Source organism: Camelus dromedarius, chromosome 7, assembly GCF_036321535.1.
Source record: "Camelus dromedarius isolate mCamDro1 chromosome 7, mCamDro1.pat, whole genome shotgun sequence".
NCBI classification, from domain to species: domain Eukaryota; kingdom Metazoa; phylum Chordata; class Mammalia; order Artiodactyla; family Camelidae; genus Camelus; species Camelus dromedarius.
Genome location: NC_087442.1, coordinates 51,519,928 through 51,536,014, shown reverse-complemented (window position 1 = coordinate 51,536,014; position 16,087 = coordinate 51,519,928). Strand labels below are relative to the sequence as shown.

Genomic DNA, 16,087 nt, shown 5'->3' with positions numbered 1-16,087 from the left:
ATTTTATTTTATAATAGAAGACTCTATCTTCCTTGGTTTGTTGGGTGCACTTAAGGGTGTAATTCCATAAGAAAATAAAACCAACCAAAATCCATTAATATGGTAGGAGATAGGAAGCTACAGCTAATGTCCATCTGTATTAAAAGTAATAAAGAAATTATATTATCCTATAAGGTAGTCATTGGTTTAGTGTGGTCATATAATATATATCACATTTCCAAATTGCTCACCTAAATTCACTGCTAAGAAGCTACATGTGATAGCCTGATACTGATTTTAATAATCAAAAATAATAATGAAATAGAGCACATTACAAATTACTTTTCATAACTCTTCAAATTTACATAGTGTTTCTGTGGGATGTAACCAAGAAACCTTGCCTAGATTCTGTACTGATTTTACAGTGTCATTCCAGGGAAAGAATTTCTTGTTATGGTAGAATCCCTAAACCTCCACTGCAAAAATCTTAGCTCTGAGTTGATGACTTGAAAAACCACCACCACCACCAACAAACTGAATGAACGGGAACATTTATTTCTGTTTATGTATCTGATCTGTACTCCTAACATATTGTTTAGAAAATACATTCCACAAGAATTTTATTTCAGTCATCCAGACAGCCCAGTGGGGACAGATGATAATAGATGCTCAAAGATTAGCTAGCTGGATTTTGAAGGTTTATCACAATTTGAAGTATCTTTAAATTTCAATGGTAAGGGTTAAGTCTATTAAATTTTAATCTTGAGTCAGACCAGAGTTATCGTGATACCAATTTAATAAATAAACAACTTACTGAAGGCGTATTTCTTGTCTTTCTAACATAGTACATATCCACTAGATCAGTAATGCAAATTTAACTACAGAGGATCCATAGAACTGACAGGGATCACCATGGTCCTCTAGATCATAGAAATGTTTTACATCATGTACATCAAACCAGAATAAATACCTTCTAACTTCTCCATGTAGTCATGTCTCCTCAAGGGCCGCCAGTCCTGACTACTGCTACAGCGATAGCCAAGCCTTTTCTAGAACAGACAGTACACACACACACACACACACACACACACAGTTTTTTTAATGTTGACAATTCCCAAGAGAGTAGTTGTCAACTGTCCAGGGAATGTATCAATATGGGCCAGACCATAGAGAAATATTCTTATCTACTGTATATTTATTTTACTATTTGCCATATCATAAATATAATCCAAATTTCCCTTTCTTCATGAAATGTTAATATATGTGTTCTGATCTAAAGCCAGAATTTTTGTCATATCAGTGCTTTTAAAAGAATAGCAACATTTTAAAATTTTGTATTATATCCTGATGTTTTGACTCAATACATTTTGAAAATCTACATTTATATAACTGGCTTCAAATAATATTTAAATTATACATAATATTCCAGAATAGAAAAACATTCTTATTCTTTGAATACATTTTAAAAGAAAATATTCTAATTCTTCAATTAAGTAATATACTTTCTGTGAATATTTTCATTTGGTATATGGTATATAGAAAATGCTTGAAAAATATTTTTGCATTTATTGAAAGAACAAATTAAGTATATAATTATATATATACTTCTAATCATATTAGCATATTGTTAACTGTGATATTCCAAACGTTCATATATCCAGTCCAATATAAAACCCTTTTCCACTAATCCACTTAAAATATCCACTTTCAAAATAATAAAAAACAAAGAATATTTATTTTTAAAAATTTCTTGCTGTCTTCTATTATGAAAAGTAATAGTTGCTAATTAAAATTTAACTTTCTAAATAATTCGTAGCTCAAGTAATTTCAGCACACATATTTGCTTTCCTTTCCTATGGCACCGCACTTAAAATGACAGTAACAACCACAATAACAACAATAAAGAAGACACTCATAAACAGTGAAAGAAATGGAAGGCAAATTACCAAGAACAACAAAAAGTAGATAAGGAGAATTTTTTCTGGCAGTTGGGTAGCCGAGATAACCTAATATAACTTGCCCTGAAAACAACAAAAAATGCTGGATACAATGTACACAGCATCAGTTATATTTGTGGGTGTGTTATAAAGAAATTAGGATTATTTGAGGCAAAAATGTATGCCTTCTACAATCTACTCCTCTCCCACCTCCACACCACCCCTCAACTTCTACCACTACTTACACCCTTTCTGCTAATGGTAAAAAGAAAAATTACCTGTCTTGAAACTTAGTGCTAGCAGAGAAAAAAAATTAACTCTCCTAAGAATTCATAAATACAAACAGTTTCTCAATGAGTTTTACACATCAATGCTATGCTAGCTGGAATGCCTAAAGAATTTTAAGTCATGAGTTTATTTCTAAGTGTTCCCAGATTAGTAGTAAATATAGGCACTGGGAGAAACAACTCCGTATCTTGTCTGAGGGTCACCAATCTTAAACCAAGGCCTCAGGGAAGTACCAGATAAACTTTCAAGAAATAAGAACTCATCCTCAAAAATCATCAGACATGTAGGAAATCAAGCACCATGAAGGAGAACCAGCAGAATTAACAAATAGCAGAGCCAGACAAAAATAGGAATAAAGAAGGGCAACAAATAGAAAACAGTAATGAACATGGTAGATATTAATCCAGTTACATCAATAATCACTTTGAATGCAACAATTAAAGACAGATTTTCAGAGTGGATCAAAAAGCAAGATCCAACTATATGCTGCCTACAAGAAAACACTTTTAATATAAATATGAATATAGATGAAAAGTAAACATATGGAGAAAAGTATATCATACTAACATTAATCAAAGGAAAGCAAGAGTAGCTATACTAATTTCAGACAGCAGAACTCTACAATGCCATCAATCAACTGGATATAATTGACATCTATAGACTATTTCATCCAACAACAGAATACACATTCTTCTCAAACTCATACGGAACATTCAGCAAGATAGATGACATTCTGGGCCACAGAGTAAACCTTAACAAATTAAAAAAGACAAAAATCATACAATGTCTGCTCTTAGACCACAATGGAGTTAAGCTAGAAATCAGTAACAGATATTTGGGAAACAGATTGTATTTGAGAAATACCCAAAATACATGGAGATTACACAACACAGTTCTGAATAACACAGGGGTCAAAGAATAAATCTCAGGGGAAATTTTAAAATATTTTGAACAAAATGAAAATAAAAATACAACTTCTCAAAATGTGTGGGTTGAAGAAAAAGTAGTGCTTGGAGGAAAATTTATAGCATCAAATGCCTGTATTAGAAAAGAAGATCATCTAAAGTTTCCAAATTAGAAGACTAGAAAAAAAAGAGCAAAATAAATCCAAAGTAAGCAGAAGAAATAATAAGAATTAGAGCAGAAATCAATAATTTGGAAATAGGAAATCAGTAGAGAATATTCATGAAACTAAAAGCTGTTTCCTTGAAAAAATTAATAAAATTGATAAGCCTCTATCCAGACTAAGAATAAAAGAGAGAGGACACATTTTACCATTATCAGAAATCAAAGAGGGAGCATTACAGATTCCATGGACATTAAAAGGATAGTTAAGGAATACTACAGCCAACCCTATTCCCACAAAATTTGAAAAACTGGATGAAATGCACCAATATTTGAAAGACACAATTTGCCAAAATTCACACAGGGAGAAATAGACAATCCGAATAGATTTCTATCTGTTAAAAAAAATTGAATCAATAATTAATGACCCTCAAAAACAAAGCACTTGTCCCAGATGGGTTCACTGGCAAATTCTACCAAACACTGAAGGAGGAAATTATACCAATTCTCCACAATGTCTTTCAGAGGATAAAAGCAAAGTAAACACTTGCTAACTCGTTTTATGAGGCTAGCATTACCTTAATACCAAAATGAGACAAAATTACTGTGAGAAACAAAAACTGAAGACCAATATTTCTCATGAACAAAAATCCTCAACAAAATATTATCAATTTGAATCCAAAAATGTATAAAATGAATTATATACCACAACCAGGTGGGATTTATCCCAGGTATGCAAGGCTGGTTCAACATCTGAAAATCAATTAATATAATCCATCACAGCAACAGACCAAAAAAGAAAAATCACATGATCATATCAATAGATGAGTAAAAATCATTTCACAAACATTATTAACACCCACTCACGATAAAAACTCTCAGTAAGCTAGAAATAAAGGGTATGGACATCCTCATCATCAAGTTATCTACAAAAAAACAAAACAAACAAAAAAAAACCTACAGCTAGTATCATACTTAATGGTGAGAAATTCCAGGTCTTCCCACTAAGACCGGGGAAGGATGTCCCATCTCACTACTCCTTTTCAACACTATACTGAAATTTCTAGGTGATTCACAAGACAAGAAAACAAACAAACAAAAAACATATAGAGATTGGGAAGGAAGAACTAACACTGTCTTTGTTTGTAGATAACATGATCATCTATACAATTATAGCCAGGCTGCAGGATACAAGGTTAACATACAAGTCAGTCATTTTCATATACCAGTAGTTAACAAGTGGAATCTAAAACTAAAAATGCAATACCATTTACAGTCGCACCCAAAATATGACATATATGGGTATAAATCTAACAAGAGATATACAAGATCCATGTGAGGAAAACAATAAAACTCTGATGAATAAAATCAAACAATAGCTACGGAAATGGAGTGATTTTCCATATTCATGGATAGGAAGACTCAACATTATCAACATGTCAGTTCTTCCCAACTTGATCTATAAGTTCAATGTAATCCCAATCAAAATCCCAGCAAGTTATTTTATAGATATCAATGGAAAGATCCAGGATAGCCAACACAATATTGAAGAACAAAGTTGAAAGATTGACACCACTCAATTTCAAGACTTACTAAAAAGCTACAGTATTCAAGACAGTGTGGTGTTGGTGAAAGAGTAAAGAAATAGATCAATGAAACAGATGAGAAAGCCCAGAAATAGACCCAGACAAATCTGATCTTTGACAAAGGAGCAAGAGAAAAGACAGTGTCTCTTCAGAAAATAGTGCAGGAATAACTGGACATCTGCATGCAAAAAAAAAAAATCTAAACACAGATGTTACATGGAAGAAGATATTTGCAGAGACACATCTGATAAAGGACAGCTTTCCAAAATAGAAAAATAACTCTTTAAAACTCAACAGTAAGATAATGAACGATCTGACTAAAGAATAGGCCAAAAATCTGAAGACACACTTCACCAAATAGGGTATAGAGATACCAATCAAATAAGCATATAAATGCTCCACATTAGGTGCCATGAAAGAAATGCAAATTAAAACAATAATGTGATACCACTGCACACCTATTAGAATGGCTCAAATGGTCAGTGCTCAAGTCTAGAACACTGACAACACTAAATTCTGGCAAGGACATGGAACAACAGGAACTCATACATTGTTGGTGAGAATGCAAAATACAGCCACTTTGGAAGACAGTTAGGCAGTTTCTTACAAAACTAAACATATTTCCACCATATGACCCACCAATCACTCTTCTTGGTATTTACCCCTAAAAGTTGAAAACTTATAACCACATAAATACCTGCACACATATGTATACAGCAGTTTATTCATAGTTTTTAATACTTGGAAGTAACCAAGATGTCCTCAGTAGGTAAATGGGCACATAAACTGTCGTACATCCAGACAATGGAGTATGATTTAGCACTAAATAGAAATGAGCTATCAAGCCATGAAAAGACTTGAAGGAAACTTAAATGCATATTACTAAGTGAAAGAAGCCTATCTGAAAAGGCTACATACTATAGCACTTCGATTATATTACATTCTGGAAAAGGTGAAACTTACGGAGACATAAAAAGATCAGTGGTTGCCGTGGACTCCGGGAGGAAGAAGGATGAACAGACAGAAAACACAGGGCTTTTGGAGTACCACAGATATTCTGTAGGATAACATAATGATAGATACATTTGTCCAAACCCATAGAATGTACAACACCAATAGTGAACCATAATGTAAACTAGAGACTTTGGGTCGTCATGATGTTAATGGAGATTCATCAGTTATGACAGATGCACTCGTCTGGTGGGGGTTGTTGATGATGGGGGTGGCTATGTGGGGGGGGGCAGGGGTGTATGGGAAATCTCTGTAACTTTCCCTCAACTTCCCCCTGGGAACCTAAACTGTTCTTTAAAAAAAAACTAGGGAAATAGATGTTTTAGATTAAAAACAAGTAGCAGAACACAAAATTAAAACTTACAAGTATCTGCCTCTTCGGAGCAGAACTGTGGGGAGAAAGACATGTGGGTTACAGAACTGCTGGTTTTCATTATAAGCCCTCCTGTACTAGGTGATCTTTTTTTTCTATCAAAATGAACCACTTTCATCTAAATCGATGAATGGCTAAGTAAATAACACAACACCAATAAAATTCTGCACAAGAGTCAGTTTATGTCATTCATGTAACCAGCGGCTGCCCAGCCTTATCTTACATCGGCCACTCAATACTCTTTTCACTTCTGTGCCAATATATGCTATCCCGTATCATGAGGTATAATGATGTCTATTCTCCTTTGCCTGGAGAGAGCCTAAATAAATCCCAGATCTGAGTTGCAGGAACTTTCTTCAACAGTCTGTAAAATATTTCCTAATCATCACTGTAAGTCAGCTGAGTCGCATGTCAATCATAGAGGAAGAACAGAAAAAGGCAACTGAAAGTCTCTGGGATCATTCAAGCTAATTTATAGCCAGAGCACAACTAGAATTTAGAGACCCCTCAGGGATGCATGGATAGCAGCTCAGCCCTCTGAACAGCAGCGCACCTTAACTGGAACACACCCAAAGAGAGACAACAATGCTCCTGGTCTGAGGTTCACTCAGTGAACCTGGCAGTGACCCAGGGATAGCTAGCCTGACTCACCCCTGAGTCAGTCCCATTTTGTCCCCAGTTAACCTTGCACCAAATTCCCTTGTTGTTTTCTTTTTTAACTTTAATTTTTAAAATTTATTTATTTTTAAACAGGATTCACAAGTTGAGAAAATAACCTCTTTTCTTCCCTCTCTTCCTGTAGGATCCAGAATGACAAGCTATAAACTTGTGCTCTAGTGAGGTGGCTGATGCCTCATTGGGTAGTTTGCCCTCTGTGCTATCAAAAGGACACAGTTATCTAGATGTCAAAGAGAGTGCACAATCTCATCAAGGGGCCAAATGTACTCTCTTTCTCCTACAATTAAAAGAAGAAAAAAAGGAAAGTTCCAATCTTGTCTTCCTATTGCTAGTTGTAATTCAGTCTTCCCTCCAATTTTCTTCCCAAGAGACTACTCCCAATACACAGCAACCCAGGAACATGGAAACCCCAAATCACACCTTTCTAAAACTATCCCACGTTGGCGAACAAACATCCATTACAGTAGGGAATTGTACTAAAGGGATACCCCAGGATCCACACGTCACTGTGCATCATCTCCAAAGCCATGCAAACGGAGAAAGGAATTTCACAGACTAAGTTTCACAAAAAGAACAGATCAGTAAGAAATCATTGCCAATCTCATGATGAAGTTCATTTATAGGTCTGGGGTACTTACTATACATTAGCACAATATAATCACTGTGGTGATAAAACAACCACAGACACATCAGAATCATGTTTCACCTCACTGGACTTACAAATACTTTCCATTCTCATGCTACGAGCAGATATTCAAAGTTTACCTAAACCTGAGTCTTGAATAGCACACCTTCGTATTCAGTGACAAAATTATGTTACCAAATGTGTTTTTGCTCCGAATCTCTCAGGCATGTTAAAGTGCCTGTATGTATGTTTCTCTAAAACACCGCATGTCCCGCTGGCTTGGGGCTTTTCATGTACTGTTTTTCTGCCCACCATGCTCTCCTGCAGAACGCAACATGGTTCGCTCCTCCCACAACTTTTTGCTTTGCTCAAGTACCACTTTCTTAGTGAGATGTCCCCCCAGATCACCACATTTAAAATGAAAACTCCTCCATCCCTGCGCTCCACATCCTCCTTTCCTGTTTTATTTTCTCCATAGCACTTAATACCTTCTACTATATCTATAATTCACTTATTTCTTTTGTTCTCTAACATCAATACACCTGGCACATCAGGATGCTCACAAAGCACTTTTTGAATGAATGAATTTAAAGATGATGCAAATGACTTTAGCTAGGTATCTTGATAAACTTTTCAAGTGTTAACTTTCCACTATAAACATGAATTTTCTTTTACATTTCAGTAAAATTTTATGTTCTTTCCAATATCCAAATGTTGTTTCATTTTTTTCCTCTCAAGAGATTTCTTAGCTTCCTCCATTTTCAATTTTTAATATCTCACTGGCCTCTTAGTCTGTCTCCATCCAGTGTTTATTTGACACTTCCTGGTTCACTGAGGACTACCCTCAACAAAGAGGGGTTTTCCAAGCAAAAAAAAAATTCCCAGAAAGAAAACAAATCAACCCTGCCACAAGGAAGTAGAGAATTTGCTGCAGGAGATCATATAAGCAAAGTGAAAAATATCTAAGACTTACAGGCTGTGGTCCACCCAGAAAGAGAGAGAAATTGTAGTGCCCAAGGAATCCTTGCTCCCCTTCCTCAGATGAGAGGTCTCTGGCAGGAGTCCCATCTACCCCAACTCAAAGGGCAATAATTTTCCAGGAGACTCATTTGGACACATGGCTACTTTCCAGTCACTTGAGAAGTTCTCCGGCAAATGTGTCCTGAGATGTCTACAGCCTAGGTATGATTTCAGAAGATGGATCTGCCTGAATGATTTCTTGCCGGGACTTGGCTGGGATTTTTTTCCATCTATTCTAATTTTTTTCAGCCTAGATTTTAATGAGTATTGAGTAATAAGAGTATTTTAGATGTCTCTAGTAGCTGAGATCGAGTCTTAGACAAAAGACTGCTAAGACTGAAATATAAATAGAGAAGAGTTCAGGATGACATCATGGTGTATGCACACCAGAAGTGACCACAAATAACCTACAATAACCTTTAAAATTAGTTTTTTCCTGACTTCATAGAACAATATTTTATTTGGCAGGCATATATTGGCAAGCTCTTTCAAAAGCTCTATTTGTTTTCTGTATCCAGGAAGACACAACCAGTGTTTTCACATAGGTTTCCTTCTATGCTGTGGTTTTGCCATTTTCTGCTTCTTTATGAGTGGCTGCTGCAGAATATTTTTCTTTGGGACATTTATTAAGAGTAACAAGGATATGAATGAAAAACCACCCTTATAACAATACAGGGTGGGTTTTTGCTTCCATATGCAGTGCTGACCAAGTCCAAAGGACAGAAGTCGAATATATCAACAGTGATATGGTTGCTTTATTCTGGAGTTATATAATAGCATGCAGCTGGACAAAAATATATTATAGTACATTGAAGGGAATCAGTCCATGTGTCCTTTGATGTGTTAATTAAATCCAAGGTTAGAAGGAGAATATTGCATCACAGCACAGCTTTAAAAAAAGATATACAATTGTCCAAGCCTAACTGAGGTGTTAACAGAGAGCTGGAACACAATTTCAGTTATCTTGTAGGCTGGCCAATTGTTCTAGTTTTTGTTTTTTTTAATGTTCCCGTTATACAATGTAAGTATTTTTTTCCTAAATATTTTAACAAATTATAAGATCTTTCTGAATCTGATTAATTTCATATCACCCAGCTTTTAAAATTATTTTACATTACACAGGTTTTCAGAGATGAGTATATATAAATCCTTTCAAATACAATAAAGGCAAAATTTAAATTTCCCAAATAAACAGTGTCTCTGGAATAAGTCACTATATTTCATTTTCTTCTTTTGGTTCCTATTAATCTTTTACTCTCACACAAGCAAAAGAGGAAGGTTCCAATAATTAACCTTGTGCTGTTGACCTAACCAAAATTAACTGGCTATGCAACAATTTAGTTGTCCATATAAAAACAGGAAGGGAGATTTCCCCAAGTAACCCTTATTCACCATGAGAAAAACAGCTGGTGCTCTCTCTTTCCGTGCAAGCCTGTGGGGCATGGATGGAAGAATGTATGTCTCTGATATCCTCTACTTGTAAATGGGTGGTTTTTTCAGTGGACGTACGCCAACACACAGTTCCTGAGAAGCAGGGGCCCCAAGAAGTCTGGTCAAAATTTTTAGAATGATATCTTTATAAGATGAGGTATGTGAAAATGAACAAGGTTTCCTCACCAGCATTACATGAATAATCACTGCAAAATAATAGTGGAAACCTACACCCTTTCCTCCTACGAAAGGAGGGAAAGACTATTAAGAAACATTGCCTTCCATCAACAAAAATCAGCTTTAGTACCAGACTTCTTTGTGTCCTGTTTGCCAGTAGTTCTGCTACATTTCCCACAGTACACTGCTGGGATTTTTTATTTTTTATTTTCGCTACGCATGCTCACACATCTGTTGCACACGTGTGATCAACCGACTAGATTTCTGAGCCAAATGTCCTGTTAAATGGACAGAGTGGGCAGAGCATTCCTTTGAGAGTTAGATTCTGCCTCTGGTGGATTGCCTCCAAATGCAATGGTGTAATAAAGAAAAGAAATCTGCTCATTTGAATTGCATTGAAATGAACTGTGTCCTCCCCTAAAATACCATATGGCAATGATCCCTGGAGGTACGGCACATAACACCTAGGTCTGGCAGACTCCACTGGAAGGCTGTAAACGTCCCTGTGTAGTCAGACTGTGAAAGGCAAGAGAGCTGACAAGAAGCATGCAGGGTGAAACAAGAATACTATCTGATGTCCCTCAGTCAACTCGAAATGAAAGAAAGTAGACTGAACAAAGAAGTCCTAGCAAGTTGTCCTGGAGAAATCCTTCGTCTCCCATTAAAAAGCGGTTCTTGGATCTCACCTCGAGTAAAGTAAAACCGTATGGAAAGAAAGCTGTTTCACCTGAGCAGTAGCCAGAGTTTCTTTGCAGCAAATTATCTCAATAAGACTCAAGTGTATGTCTGCAAAGCAAAAATGCAGTCTTCATAATCAAACCTCCACCAGAGCTGAGAGCAGATGGACCAAGTAACCGGAGACGCAGAGTCGTGCCTCTACTTTTGGTTAACACTCTCGGTGAACCTGATCCTACCACAGGTAGCAGCTAGTGACCTGCACACCATTCTAGAAATCCCCTCAAGGGACTGACACACACAGACACACAGACACACACACACACACACACACACAAGCCCTTTTCAATGAAGAAAAATTCAGTAACTTTGGTGGTGAGGTACTGATAGGTCTGTACGCCAAACAACAGGAAAAAATAGCCTGTTTTATGCTCTGTAGCAGTAAGGCATTGCTATAGAAATTCGAGTTGGGATTTAAGGACAATAAAACCCCAATAGCCATTGGGAGTTATAAAATTTTCACCTGTATCATCAATTCAATTCTGGTCTTTTCTTTCATCTTTCTTGAAAACGGACAAATTTTATACCAATTTAGTCCCTGATCAAATATATTTCTAGAAATAATATGAGAAACTACCACAAGACATGAACTTACTCCTGCCTGAATTTCTTCATATTCTAATAATTTGATCATAATAGTATATGTCTACTAATGGAGTAAAAGAAATCCTAAAACTTTAGTTTCTTTTCAATCTTCACTTTTCTTTTTCTAGAAGCTTTGACAACTAAAAGAAAGTCTATCCAGATACCCCAATTGATATAATGGATTTATATCCTTGTTCTTGACTTTCCTGAAAATTTTAAGTTTTCTTTTTCATTTCAAATGTGACTTTGTGTTTTGATTTCTACAATTCCCTTGTGGTAATTTGGAGGAAACTCAGTTATGATTAATTATAAAACACAGATATGGTGTCATGGACTAACAGCAGCTAGCACATATTGGGCAGTTTTACCTTAAATAAGTTAATAGTAAAAATTAGCTAACAGTAACTCTTAATCTTAACTATAATCCAGTAACACAGGTGTTATTATTCTGCCTGTATTGTACAGATGAAGAAACTGAGATTTATTAGGATTTTGTAACATGCTTAGGGTCAAAAGTAGGCAATATAGCTAAGGGGTGGCCCAGCTTGCGGTTCCAGAGGCAGCACTGTGACATGTCTATGACACCACCAGGCTAGAAGGGTTTTTGGTTTTGTTCTGTTTTTGAAATCCAGACTCTCGAATTGTCATTTCAAACATGTCTTCTCTACATTCTAAGACCATCAAAAGGGTAAAGTTCTACTTGCCTCCATAATTTCACAGTATTTGTTAGAAATCATCATCTTAACCATTTTTCCTTCTTCACATCTGCATCTTCCCCATGACCAAAGTATTAATCCATTGTCTCTAAATTCTGCCTCTAATAATATTTTAAAAGCTTAACCTTTTCTTTAATCTTTTCTTTCACAGGAAAAAAAAAAGTATCTTCCATTTTACCCCAAAAGTCATCTTTTTTCCCTGCTTTCTAAACTGAGGAACTTTGCCAAAAGTACTGACTTATGAGTAGAAATACACAGATTTGATTTTAAACTATTTTGAAAGAACTAAATGTGTTTAATTGAAGTCTATCAATAGGCTCTTTTCCTCTCCTTATTGGAGTCATTTTTCTTGAGGACCTCTATGAATGTTGGACCACAAAAAATGGCTCTTGGGAATCGTGTAGCAGGCTGACGCCATTCCAGTGATATCCATATTTCAGAACAATCCTCGTAATATCAACACAGATGTTTCTTTTTTTCATTAACTGTAGTATCTTCAAATTTGATACTGAAACACCACATAAATGTCAGCTCTTCTTTGTCGTTGATAAAGATGGCATTGAATTCTAAAGCAGTATTCACATTCATATATTACAACCCTGTTTATTGTTTCAGCAGAGGAGTTCTGAGTGCAAAGTGTGTGGGAAGAACATCTATCTCTTACAGATCAGAAAGCTGATGCATAGAGATTAAATTGTATTTGTGAGGTCAGTGAAAATATCAACAGAACTATGATGAGCCAAAACTGCATTCCACAAAACTCTAAAAATAAAGTGGATTTTCAAGTGACATGTAATGAACATTTTAAAACATACTGTAAAATTAAAGAATTCATATATTCATGCCTTTCATTTCAGCCTTAATTTAGGCTATCAGCATTTTATCAGATTCACAGGAAATTCCCAGCACAGTTTACCAATTGATCTAAAAGTATAAAGTCCAAAGGAGTCATATGTGTGTGTGTGTGTGTGTGTGTGTGTGTGTGTTTACAGGATGTATTTTTGTAAAATGCACAGTATCATCTGTGCTAAGTAGACTTTAAAAGTACTGAATTTGCTTTTCAAGGGGGACAAGACTGCAGAGACACACACTCTCCCACTTCTCAGCTTGGTTCTAATAGCAATTTTCTGGCCATTTTAATAATGCTACTAATTGTCCTGGATGTCAATTGGTGTAGCTGCATTTCTTTTCAGATATCTGGTGTCTTTCTTATAATTGTTTAGATTCTTAATAATTCCAAGAAGACTAATCTGTTCTTCGGGGCACTCCTATCAATAATCTCGATCTCTTGCTGAATTTAAGTAAAATTGTTAGCTGCGTTTTAGTGAAAACAAATGGCAGTCTCTACCCATTAGCGTCTGCAAGAATCTGAGCAGTATGCTCTTGATCAGACATACAAGCGGAGTCTGATAATATTCTCGAAAATTCTTCCTGAAATTCCACATCTGAATTAAAATTAAGAAGTTAGCTGGAGAGACAGCAAGAGAGAAAAAGAAAAGCAAATAAACCCAAAATAGGGACATTGCCGACTGGCCTGACGGACGCCTCAGAGACTTCTTAGTTGTTTCTCCAGTTAGCATCCAACGTGCTGTGTGTGGAAACACTGGTACGTAAACAGCAATCTGAGCTCGGCAACACTCCTGCTTACTTTCTTTTCCTCTCCCCCTCCCTTTCCCAACGTCCTTATACTTCCTAATCTGCCAAGTCAAATGCTAAATCAGGAGCAATAGCCCACAATTAGCCTTTTCAATTAAAATGCAGAGTTCAAAGTTGACTCCAGAGTGAGTAATTGCTTTCGAAAACCACAACCAGCAGGCAGCTGCCAGATTATTACAACAGTTTATTTAACCTCAAAACATCTGATCAATTTTATTATCTCAGCAGAAGAAAGATCTCCTGGAGAGTCGGGTTTAAAATGTACTACTCATCCTAGGTGTCTGAGAGAAAATAAAAAAACCCCTCAGTGCTGTAAACAGCCTTCTGCCATCACCTTGCTGAGAAAACACACTCAGATCAGACCTTCTGCATTCGAAAGTCAACAGAAACGAAGAACCTGGAGGCAAGAGCATCCTGGTATCAGCTGGGGCGAGAGTGCGGGGAAGGGGGCCGGGCACAGACAACCTAGGAAATTACAAGATTTAAAAACAGTCAAACATCCGGCTCATGATGTTTGGGGTTTTTAATCATCCAGAAAGGAGACACAGTGAGGGCTGCCAGCCTCACCAAAACAAAGAAGATCACGTTTCGCGGATCCTGGTTTGGCTGCCTCCACGCTGCCGACTTTATTATTGTGAAATCCGCTCTGAGGCTCCAGGGATGAAACCTTCTGTTATACAAATGGTCCGGGAAGCCCTCAGAGCTCCTGCCTCCAGCCGGCAAGGCCAGTGCACAGAACACGTAGCACGCCCCCTCCGGGCCTGCACCTCTGGGGTCTCTCCCAGCCCTGCCTCCTGACTCTCTCCCCATTTGCCAGGCCTTCCCTAGAGGCCTTCGGGTTTAAGCTCCCCCACCACTCTCTCTGCAAGCCCAGAGGAACCTACTGCACTGAACAGGTTGCTCACCTTCCCTCAGAGCTTTGTTGTGAAGACTCAGTGTCTATTATGTCCATAAAGTGCCCGGAACTGGGGCTGGCACACAGGCAGTGCTGTGTAAGTCTCAGCACTTTGTTTTTATCATTCACGGAGGATGCAGTCCTTCTCTTTGGCTCTGACCTGGCCCGTTGGGCAGTTCCACCCACTCTCAGGCCCAGCTCCCAGCTCCTGGAACATCTCTTCAGAAAGCCCAGGTGGAGGGGTCAAACGGCTAGTGACCGGGGCTTTTTCGGTGGCCTTACTTTATGGTCATGTTATAACCAAGTTTTGAGCTAATCACGTATCTCATCTTTCTAGCAGTTTAACCACCTTGACCCAGATGGACACAGAATACAGGTAACTAACTCCTAATTATAGTTATTTCCAAAACATAGCATCATTCCCAGCCACAAAAGTATACTAATTCCCATCACTGCATTTGAGGAATATTAGTTTTGCATCTTTTCTGCCCATTTTAGCAACTGTCAATTTGAAAGAAAAACAACATTCTAAGAATGCCAATTTAGAAAATGTTTATGGGGATATAAGCAATTAATTTCTACAAAAAGGCACTTCAGTATCCCCCAAAATCATGAAAGCACTGTCTATATAGGTATATTTTTTTTGCATTTTATTTTCTGATTGTCTTTCATGTCTATTCCTCAACCTCATTTCGCTTTTCCTTCTAGAACCATGTTAACACATTTGATAGTCTTGAATTCCTAGGAATTCTTGTATAATGTTGTGTATATTCTGATGTAAAGTACATTGATGTATAACCTAATAATCCATAAAGGTTACTGATTTATAAAAAAAAATTGATTCATTCTGTTTATTACTTTCATTGAACCCAGAGCTCTTAAATCATATTCATGTTGTTTTGTGTACATCTAGTTTGTTGTTTTAATTACAGCAGAGTACTCTAGAGAGTACACCCATGACATTTTTACCTACCCACTCAATGCTTGCCATTTAATTAACAACAACAACAACAACAACAACAACAACAACAAAAATAGTAACATCCAATAGCTAATCTCATTTTTAATCAACCTGATCTAAAGTCACTGTTATTCTGATAATTCACTGAGGGAATTTTTTCCCCTCTAATCTTTTACTTAAGCGTTTCCACCTGAATTATCAAGACGACTTTTTCACTTTCTAGTAAAGATACACTCGGAAAAATTAGCATTTTTTGTTTTGAAATCTGATTGTTGGCAGCCAACGTGCTTTGTTGATAAAAGTAAATATCTTTCAGAGACACGGAGCAATACAAAACACAGACATCGTAAAAGCCTTCTGGAAATAGTC

At 36.7% G+C, this 16,087-nt stretch overlaps 1 long non-coding RNA gene across 1 annotated transcript; it reads right to left on the bottom strand.

The window, feature by feature from the left end:
- Positions 1 to 634: 634 nt before the first annotated feature.
- On the bottom strand, positions 635 to 6,257 carry LOC135321749 (uncharacterized). Its single transcript, XR_010381787.1, has 3 exons — positions 6,231 to 6,257; positions 5,819 to 5,912; positions 635 to 1,028 (listed from the first exon to the last, which is right to left on the bottom strand). It is a non-coding gene; the product is annotated as an uncharacterized LOC135321749 (long non-coding RNA).
- Between the last annotated feature and the right edge of the window lie 9,830 nt (positions 6,258 to 16,087).